This window comes from Capra hircus, chromosome 11 (genome assembly GCF_001704415.2).
Source record: "Capra hircus breed San Clemente chromosome 11, ASM170441v1, whole genome shotgun sequence".
Taxonomy (NCBI): Eukaryota; Metazoa; Chordata; class Mammalia; order Artiodactyla; family Bovidae; genus Capra; species Capra hircus.
This window is the reverse complement of record NC_030818.1, coordinates 13,319,733-13,329,322: the sequence shown is the minus strand read 5'-3', so window position 1 is coordinate 13,329,322 and position 9,590 is coordinate 13,319,733.

Sequence of the window (9,590 nt, the reverse complement as noted above, 5' to 3'; positions counted from 1 at the left end):
TATAGGTGGGTGTCAGATAGTGACTCTGTGTAACCATTTGTGGAACTACCCAATTGCAAAGCTACTTCCAAAAGTGGCTACACCATGGTACATTCCCCAGCAATGTAAGGTCAGTTCAGTTCAGTCGCTCAGTCGTGTCCGACTCTTTGCGACCCCATGAATCGCAGCACTCCAGGCCTCCCTGTCCATCACCAACTCCCGCAGTTCACTCAGACTCACGTCCATCGAGTCCGTGATGCCATCCAGCCATCTCATCCTCTGCCTTCCCCTTCTCCTCCTGCCCCCAATCCCTCCCAGCATCAGAGTCTTCTCCAATGAGTCAACTCTTCGCATGAGGTGGCCAAAGTACTGGAGTTTCAGCTTTAGCATCATTCCTTCCAAAGAAATCCCAGGGCTGATCTCCTTCAGAATGGATTGGTTGGATCTCCTTGCAGTCCAAGGGACTCTCAAGAGTGTTCTCCAACACCACAGTTCAAATGCATCAATTCTTCGGCGCTCAGCTTTCTTCACAGTCCAACTCTCACATCCATACATGACCACAGGAAAAACCATAGCCTTGACTAGACAGACCTTAGTCGGCAAAGTAATGTCTCTGCTTTTGAATATACTATCTAGGTTGGTCATAACTTTTCTTCCAAGGAGTAAGCACCTTTTAATTTCATGGCTGCAGTCACCATCTGCAGTGATTTTGGAGCCCAAAAAATAAAGTCTGACACTGTTTCCACTGTTTCCCATCTATTTCCCATGAAGTGATGGGACCAGATGCCATGATCATTGTTTTCTTAATGTTGAGCTTGAAACCAACTTTTTCACTCTCCTCTTTCACTTTCATCAAGAGGCTTTTTAGTTCCTCTTCACTTTCTGCCATAAGGGTGGTGTTATCTGCATATCTGAGGTTATTGATATTTCTCCCAGCAATCTTGATTCCAGCTTGTGTTTCTTCCAGTCCAGTGTTTCTCATGATGTAGTCTGCATATAAGCTAAATAAGCAGGGTGGCAATATACAGCCTTGACATACTCCTTTTCCTATTTGGAACCAGTCTGTTGTTCCATGTCCAGTTCTAACTGTTGCTTCCTGACCTGCATACAGATTTCTCAAGAGGCAGGTCAGGTGGTCTGGTATTCCCATCTCTTTCAGAATTTTCCACAGCTTATTGTTATCCACACAGTCAAAGGCTTTGGCATAGTCAATAAAGCAGAAATAGATGTTTTTCTGGAACTCTCTTGCTTTTTCCATGATCCAGCGGATGTTGGCAATTTGATCTCTGGTTCCTCTGCCTTTTCTAAAACATCAGGGAGTTCACAGTTCACGTATTGCTGAAGCCTGGCTTGGAGAATTTTGAGCATTACTTTACTAGCATGTGAGATGAGTGCAATTGTGTGGTAGTTTGAACATTCTTTGGCATTGCCTTTCTTTGGGATTGGAATGAAAACTGACATTTTCCAGTCCTGTGGCCACTGCTGAGTTTTCCAAATTTGCTGGCATATTGATTGCAGCACTTTCACAGCATCATCTTTCAGAATTTGAAATAGCTCAACTGGAATTCCATCACCTCCATTAGCTTTGTTCGTAGTGATGCTTTCTAAGGCCCACTTGACTTCACATTCCAGGATGTCTGGCTCTAGATGAGTGATCACACCATTGTGATTATCTGGGTCGTGAAGATCTTTTTTGTACAGTTCTTCTGTGTATTCTTGCCACCTCTTCTTAATATCTTCTGCTTCTGTTAGGTCCATAGTCTTTTATCGAGCCCATCTTTGCATGAAATATTTCCTTGATATCTCTAATTTTCTTGAAGAGATCTCTAGTCTTTCCCATTCTGTTCTTTTCCTCTATTTCTATGCATTGATCGCTGAAGAAGGCTTTCTTATCTCTTCTTGCTATTCTCTGGAACTCTGCATTCAGATGCTTATATCTTTCCTTTTCTCCTTTGCTTTTCACCTCTCTTCTTTTCACAGCTATTTGTAAGGCCTCCCCAGACAGCCATTTTGTTTTTTTGCATTTCTTTTCCATGGGGATGGTCTTGATCCCTGTCTCCTGCACAATGTTACAAACCTCATTCCATAGTTCATCAGGCATTCTATCTATCAGATCTAGGCCCTTAAATCTATTTCTCACTTCCACTGTATAATCATAAGGCATTTGATTTAGGTCATACCTGAATGGTCTAGTGGTTTTCCCTACTTTTTTCAATTTGAGTCTGAATTTGGTAATAAGGAGTTCATGATATGAGCCACAGTCAGCTCTTGGACTTGGTTTTGTTGACTGTATAGAGCTTCTCCATCTTTGGCTGCAAAGAATATAATCAATCTGATTTCGGTGTTGACCATCTGGTGATGTCCATGCGTAGAGTCTTCTCTTGTGTTGTTGGAAGAGGGTGTTTGCTATGACCAGTGCATTTTCTTGGCAAAACTCTATTAGTCTTTGCCCTGCTTCATTCCATATTCCAAGGCCAAATTTGCCTGTTACTCCAGGTGTTTCTTGACTTCCTACTTCCATTCCAATCCCCTATAATGAAAAGGACATCTTTTTTGGTTGTTAGTTCTAAAAGGTCTTGTAAGTCTTCATAGAACTGTTAAACTTCAGCTTCTTCGGCGTTACTGGTTGGGGCATAGACTTGGATAATTGTGATATTGAATGGTTTGCCTTGGAAACGAACAGAGATCATTCTGTTGTTTTTGAGATTGCATCCAAGTACTGCATTTCGGACTCTTTTGTTGACCATGATGGCTACTCCATTTCTTCTGAGGGATTCCAGCCCGCAGTAGTAGATATAATGGTCATCTGAGTTAAACTCACCCATTCCAGTCCATTTTAGTTCGCTGATTCCTAAAATGTCGACATTCACTCTTGCCATCTGTTTGACCACTTCTAATTTGCCTTGATTCATGGACCTGACATTCCTGGTTCCTATGCAATATTGCTCTTTACAGCATCAGACCTTGCTTCTATCACCGGTCACATCCACAGCTGGGTATTGTTTTCGCTTTGGCTCCATCCCTTCATTCTTTCTGGAGTTATTTCTCCACTGATCTCCAGTAGTGTGTTGGGCACCTACTGACCTGGGGAGCTCCTCTTTCGGTATCCTATCATTTTGCCTTTTCATACTGTTCATGGGATTCTCAAGGCAAGAATACTGAAGTGGTTTGCCATTCCCTTCTCCAGTGGACCACATTCTGTCAGACCTCTCCACCATGACCCGCTCGTCTTGGCTTGCCACGCGGGCATGGCTTAGTTTCATTGAGTTAGACAAGGCTGTGGTCCTAGTGCGATTAGATTGACTAGTTTTCTGTGAGTATGGTTTCAGTGTGTCTACCCTCTGATGCCCCCTTGCAACACCTACCATCTTACTTGGGTTTCTCTTACCTTGGGCGTGGGGTATCTCTTCACAGCTGCTCCAGCAAAGCACAGCCGCTGTTCCTTACCTTGGACAAAGGGTATCTCCTCACCGTGGCCCTTCCTGACCTTCAACGTGGGATAGCTCCTCTAGGCCCTCCTGGGCCCGCACAGCTACGGCTCCTTGGACATGGCGTTGCTCCTCCTGGCCACCGCCCCTGACCTCAGACGCGGGGTATCTCCTCTCGGCCCTTCCTGCACCGTCACAGCCTGGCACTCTCGGCCGCTGCCCCTGACTTCGGACGTGGGGTAACTCCTCTTGGCCGCCGCCCTTCAGGCATGGGGTCCTTGCGGCTTCTGCCCCTGACCTCGGATGTGGGGTAGCTCCTCTTGGCCACGCTTAGTGTACCGGTCGCAGCCACCAGCGTTAGTGGCTTTACAGCAGTGTAAAAGGGTTCCAATTTCTTTACATCCTCAGGTTATTTTTTTTTAGAAATTTATTTTAATTTTTATTTATTTATTCATTATTTCTGGCTATGCTGGGTCTTCACTGCTTTGTGTGGGCTTTCTCTAGTTGCAGCAAATGGGGGCTACTCTCCATGGCACAGCTTCGGCTTCTCCTTGGGGTGGCTTCTCTTGTTCTGTGGGCTTCCCTGGCAGCCAGATGATAAAGAATCCGCCTGCAGTGTGGGAGACCTGGGTTCGATCCCTGGATTGGGAAGATCCCCTGGAGAAGGGAATGGTTACCCCCTCCAGTATTCTGGCCTGGAGAACCCACGGACAGAGCAGCCTGCAGGCTACAGTCCTTGGGGTCACAAAGACTTGGACATGGCTAAGTGACTTGCACTTCACTTCTCGTGTGGTGGAGTACAGGCTCTGGGGCTGAGGGCTTGTGTGGTTGGCGCTTGGGGGCTCCGGAGCCTGGGCTTAGTAGTTGCAGTGCACAGGCTTAATTGCACCACAGCCTGTGGGATCTTCCCAGACTAGGGGCTGAACCCATGTCCCCATGCATTGGCAGGTGGGTTCTTATCCACTGGACCACCAGGGAAGTCCTCAACAGTTTTTTTTTTTCTCTTTTTTAAATTGAAGTATGATTAACTTTGAATATTATATCAGGTGCAGATGTACAATCTAATGACTCGATATTTTTATACATTACAAAATAATCACCATGAAGGTCTAGCTACCATCTGTCGCCATATACAGTTATGACAATAGTACTGACTATATTTCCTATGCTGTACATTACATCTCTGTGACTCGTTTATTTCATCTGGAAGCTTGTACCTCTCAATCTCCTCATGTATTTCACTCATCTGCCCCTCCCCCCCCGCCCCCCCCTGACAACCACAAGTTTGTTTTCTGTATCTGTTAAAGTCTGTTTGTGTTTTCTTGTTTGTTTTTTTTAGATTTGATATATAAGGGAAATCATGCACTGTTTGTTTTTCTCTGACAGTTCACGTAGCATAACACCTTCTAGATCCATCCATGCTGTGGCAAGATTTATTTTTTTAATGCTGAGTAACATTCCATGTATATACCATACCTGTATCCATCTGTCAGTGGACACTTAGGTTACTTTCATATCTTGGTGACTGTAAATAATGAACATAAGGTTGCACATATCTTTTTGAATGAGTGTTTTTGTCTTCTTCAGAAAAATACCCACAAGTAGAATGTTGGATTGTATGGTAGTTCTGTTTTTAATGTTCAGAGGAATCTCTGTAACCGTTTCTCATACTGACTGCACCAATTTACATTCCCACCAATAGTACCTGAGGGTTCCCTCTTCTCCATATCCTCGCCAGTACTTGTTGTTTTTAGTCTTTTTGAACTTAGTCATTCTGACAGCTGTAGGTGAGCTCTCACTGTAAATTTGATTTACATTTCCCTGATATCTAGTGATGTGAACATCTTTTCATGTGTCCGTTGGCCATCTGTCATCTTTGGAAAAATATCTATTCAGGTCCTCTACGCAGCATTTTATAATCAGGGGAAAATGTCTTTTTTAAAAATGTTGAGTTGTATGAGTTTTTGTATATTTTGCATATTAACTCCTTATCAGATTTATCATTTTCAAATATTTTCTCCCATTCAAAGCAGTCTTTTGTGTTAAGCTCTTGAGATTTATGCAGACCCAATTTGTTTATTTTTGATTTTGTGTCCCTTGCCCGAGGAGAATATTGCTAAAATTGATGTCCTAGAGCATACTGCCTGTTTTCTCCCAGGAGTTCAATAGTTTCAGGTCTGACATTTAAGTCTTTAACCCACCTAAAGTTTATTTTTTTATGTGGTATGAGTCCAGTTTGATTCTTTTGTATGTAGCTGTGCAGATATTGGGTCTTTCTGACACAACAGCCATCCTAGTGGGCATGAAATGACATCTCATTTTTGATTTTGATTTGCATTTCCCTGATGGCCAATGATACTGAGCATATTATTTTTTCGTGTGTGCTGTTGGCCATTTGTATATTTTCTCGGGAGAAATGTGTGTTCAGATGTTTTGCCCATTTTAAAATGAGGAGTCCTTTTTTTTTTTGTCTTTTTATTGTTCAATTCTAAGAGTTTTTTCTATTTTCTGGACACAAGTCTTTAATCAGTAATTCGTAAATATTTTCTCTCGTTCTGTAGATTGTCTTTCACCTTTTTGACGGCATCTTTTGAAGCACAGAGGATTTTAATTTATAATATCCAGTTTGTTTGTTTCTTTTGATGTCATATTTAAGAACCTATTGTCTAATCTAAGCACACAAAGCTTTACCCTTAAAATTTTTTTCTGAGTGTTTTGGTTTTAGCTCTTCCATTTATATCTTCCTTCACTTTGAGTTAGTTTTTGTCATGGTACAAAGCGGTACCAGGGGTCAAGTTTTACTCTTCTGCGTGTGGATATTCAGTTGCCCCAGCACCATGGTTGAAAAGACTATTCTCGCCTCCCTTGAATTATCTTGGCACTTTCTTAAAAAATCAATTGACAATATGAGGGGTTTTTTCTCCCCTGGATTCCAGATCTATCCCATAGATCTGTATGTCCATCCTTTTGCCAAGACCAAGTTCCTTAAGATTTTCAATATGCACGATCATGTCATCTTCGTAGAGATAGTTTTACTTCTTTCTTTTGAACGGATGTCTTTTATTTCATTTCCTTGCCTCGTTTCCCTGGCTGTAATAACACTTCAATACAATGTTGACTAGAAGAAAGAGCAGACATCACTGTCTTGTTCCAGATCTGAAAGAGAAATCAATCTTTCACCTTTAAGTATAATGTTAGCTGTGGATTTTACACAGATATTCTATCAGGTTGAGGAATTTCTTTCCATTCCAAGTTTGTTGAGTACTTTAGAAGAGGTGTGGAATTTTGTTAAAAGTTTGTTACACTCTTTAAAGGCTTATCTGTTTATTATGGCTGTGCTGGGTCTTCGTCGCTGCGTGTGGGCTTTCTCCAGTTGCAGTGCACAGGCTTCTCGTTGTGGCAGCTTCTGTTGCTGTGGAGAACGGACCCTAGGCACACTGGCTTCCTTCGTTGCAGTTCACGGGCTCCACAGTGCAGGCTCAGTGGTTAGCCTAGTTGCCCCAAGGCATGTGGGATCTCCTCAGACCAAGGATTGAACCTTTGGCCCTTACCCACTGACAGGCAGATTCTTAATCACTGGGCCACCGGGAAGCAGTGTTAAATGTTCTTTCTGGTCTGTTGACATGATCATGGGTTTTGTCTTTTATTCGATTGATATGAAAAATTACATTAATTGATTTTCAGATGTTAAACCAATGTTGCCTTCCTAGGATAAATTCCACTTTGTCACAGTGTATAGTCTTTTCTACATATTACTAGATTCTCTTTGGTAGTGTTTTGTAGAGAATTTTTGCATATTCACAAGAGCTATTGGTCTGTAGGATTTTTTTTTTTTTTCTGGTGATGTTTTGTCTGATTTTGGTATAAGGGTAATACTAACCTCATGGTGCAGCAGTAAAGAATCCTCCTACCAATGCAGGTGATGCAAGAGACTCAGATTTGATCCCTGGGTCGGGAAGACCCCCTGGAGTAGGAAATGGCAACCCACTCCGGTATTCTTGCCTAGGAAGTCCCATGGTCACAGGAGCTGTTGTCTATAGTCCATGGGGGCAACAGAATAAGACACAATTAAGTGACTGAGTGCACACACACACACAACCTCATAGAATGAGTTGGAATTCCTTGCTCTTTTATTTTTTACTTTTGGAAAAGTTTATAAGTAATCGGTAATAATTCGTCTTTAAATGTTTGGTAGATTCACCAAGTCTAAACTAGGAATTTTCTCTTTAAGGTTTTTTTTAAAGTTTTTTAAAGTTTATTATTCCTAACTGAATCACTTTACTTGTTATAGTTCTATTTATAGTTTTCATTTCTTCCAGAGTCCATTTTGGTACTTTTTGTCCTAAGAAACTGTCCACTTCATGGAATTTTCTGGCTGTCCAGTGGTTAGGACTCTGCTCTCACTGCAAAGGGCCTGGGGTCAGCCTCTGGTCAGGGAACTAAGATTCCACAAGCTGCATGGTGTAGCCAAAAAGAAAAAATTTTTTTAATTAAAAAATTAAATTTTTTACAAATTTTTATAAAGAATAATTTGTCCATTTCATCTAAGCTATATAGATGGAAAAGGACTGGTCATAGTATTCCCTTGTAATCCTGTTTGTTTCTGTTAGGCTTGTAATAATGACCCCTCTTTAATTCCTGTGTTAGTAATTTAATTCTTCACTCTTTTTCTCTGGGTCAGTCTAGTAAAGATTTGCCAGTCTTATTGATCTTTTAAAAGAATCATCTTTTAGGCTTTTTAATCTATTGTTTTCTATTCTCTATTCTATTAATTTCTACTCTAATCTTTCTTTTCTCTACTTGCTTTGGGTTTAGTTTGCTCTTTTTTTCCATTGTTAAGGTGGAATTTTAGATTTGTCTGAGATCTTTCTCCTTTTTTAACCTAGGCATTCACAGCTATTAAAAGTCCAGTTAGCACTGCTTTAGCTGCATCCAGTAAGTTTTGGTATGCTGTGCCTTTGTTTTTATTCACTTAAAGTAATTTCCCTTCTGGTTTATTCTTTGACTCATTTGTTATTTGGAAGTTTGTTTCTTAATTTTCATATATTTGTGAATTTCTTAACTTTCTGTTATTGATGGCTAATTTCATTCCTGTGTGTCAGAGAACACACAATTGTATAATTTAAATTTATTTAAGTTTATTGAGGCTTATTTTATGGCCTAATTTATAGACAAAATTTATTTTGCAGAATGTTCCGTGTACACTTGAGAAGAATGTGTTCTCCGCTATTTTTGGATGGAGAGTGCTATAGATGTCTGTTAAGCCGTTGATTTATAGTGTTGTTCAAGTCTTGTTTCCTTGTTGTTCTCTGTCTCCTTGTTCTATCCACTATTGAAAGTGGGGTGTTGAAGCTTCCAACTATTATTGTTACACTGTATATTTCTTCTTTCACTTCTGAAAGTTGTTGCTTCATATTTTGGGGGCTGTGTTATTAATTGCATATCTGCATATCTGGTATATCTTTCTGATGGACTGACCCTGTTATCATTATGAATTGTCCCTCTTTAGTGCTGCTGCTGCTGCTAAGTCACTTCAGTCGTGTCCGACTCTGTGCGACCCCATAGGTGGCAGCCCACCAGGCTCCCCCGTCCCTGGGATTCTCCAGGCAAGAACACTAGAGTGGGTTGCCACTTCCTTCCCCAATGCATGAAAGTGAAAAGTCAAAATGAAGTTGCTCAGTCGTGTCCAACTCTTAGCGACCTCATGGACTGCAGCCTACCAGGCTCCTCCGTCCATGGGATTTTCCAGGCAAGAGTACTAGTTTTAGTACTAGTTTTAGCGCTAGTTTTTTTGTTAAAGTCTATTTTGTCTGATACTAGTAGAACCACGCCAGCTTTCTTATGGTTGCTGCTTGCAAAATACAACTTTTTCTTTCCTTTTCTCCTTTTACTTTCAACCTATTTGTATCTTTGAATCCAAAGTATATTTCCTGTAGGCAGTATATAGTTGGATCTCAATGTTTATTCAGTTTGATCATTTCTGTCTTTTGACTGGATTATTAAATCCTTTCACATTGAATATTATTTCTGACATGTTAGGATGTACGTTTGCCATTTCACTTTTGTGTGTGTCAAGTCTTTTGTTGTTATTGTTTCCCTGTTCCTTCTTTAATGTTTCCTTTTACAATAAGTGAATTTTTTGTAGCCTACCATTTTAATCCTGTTGATGTTTTAAACATTTGT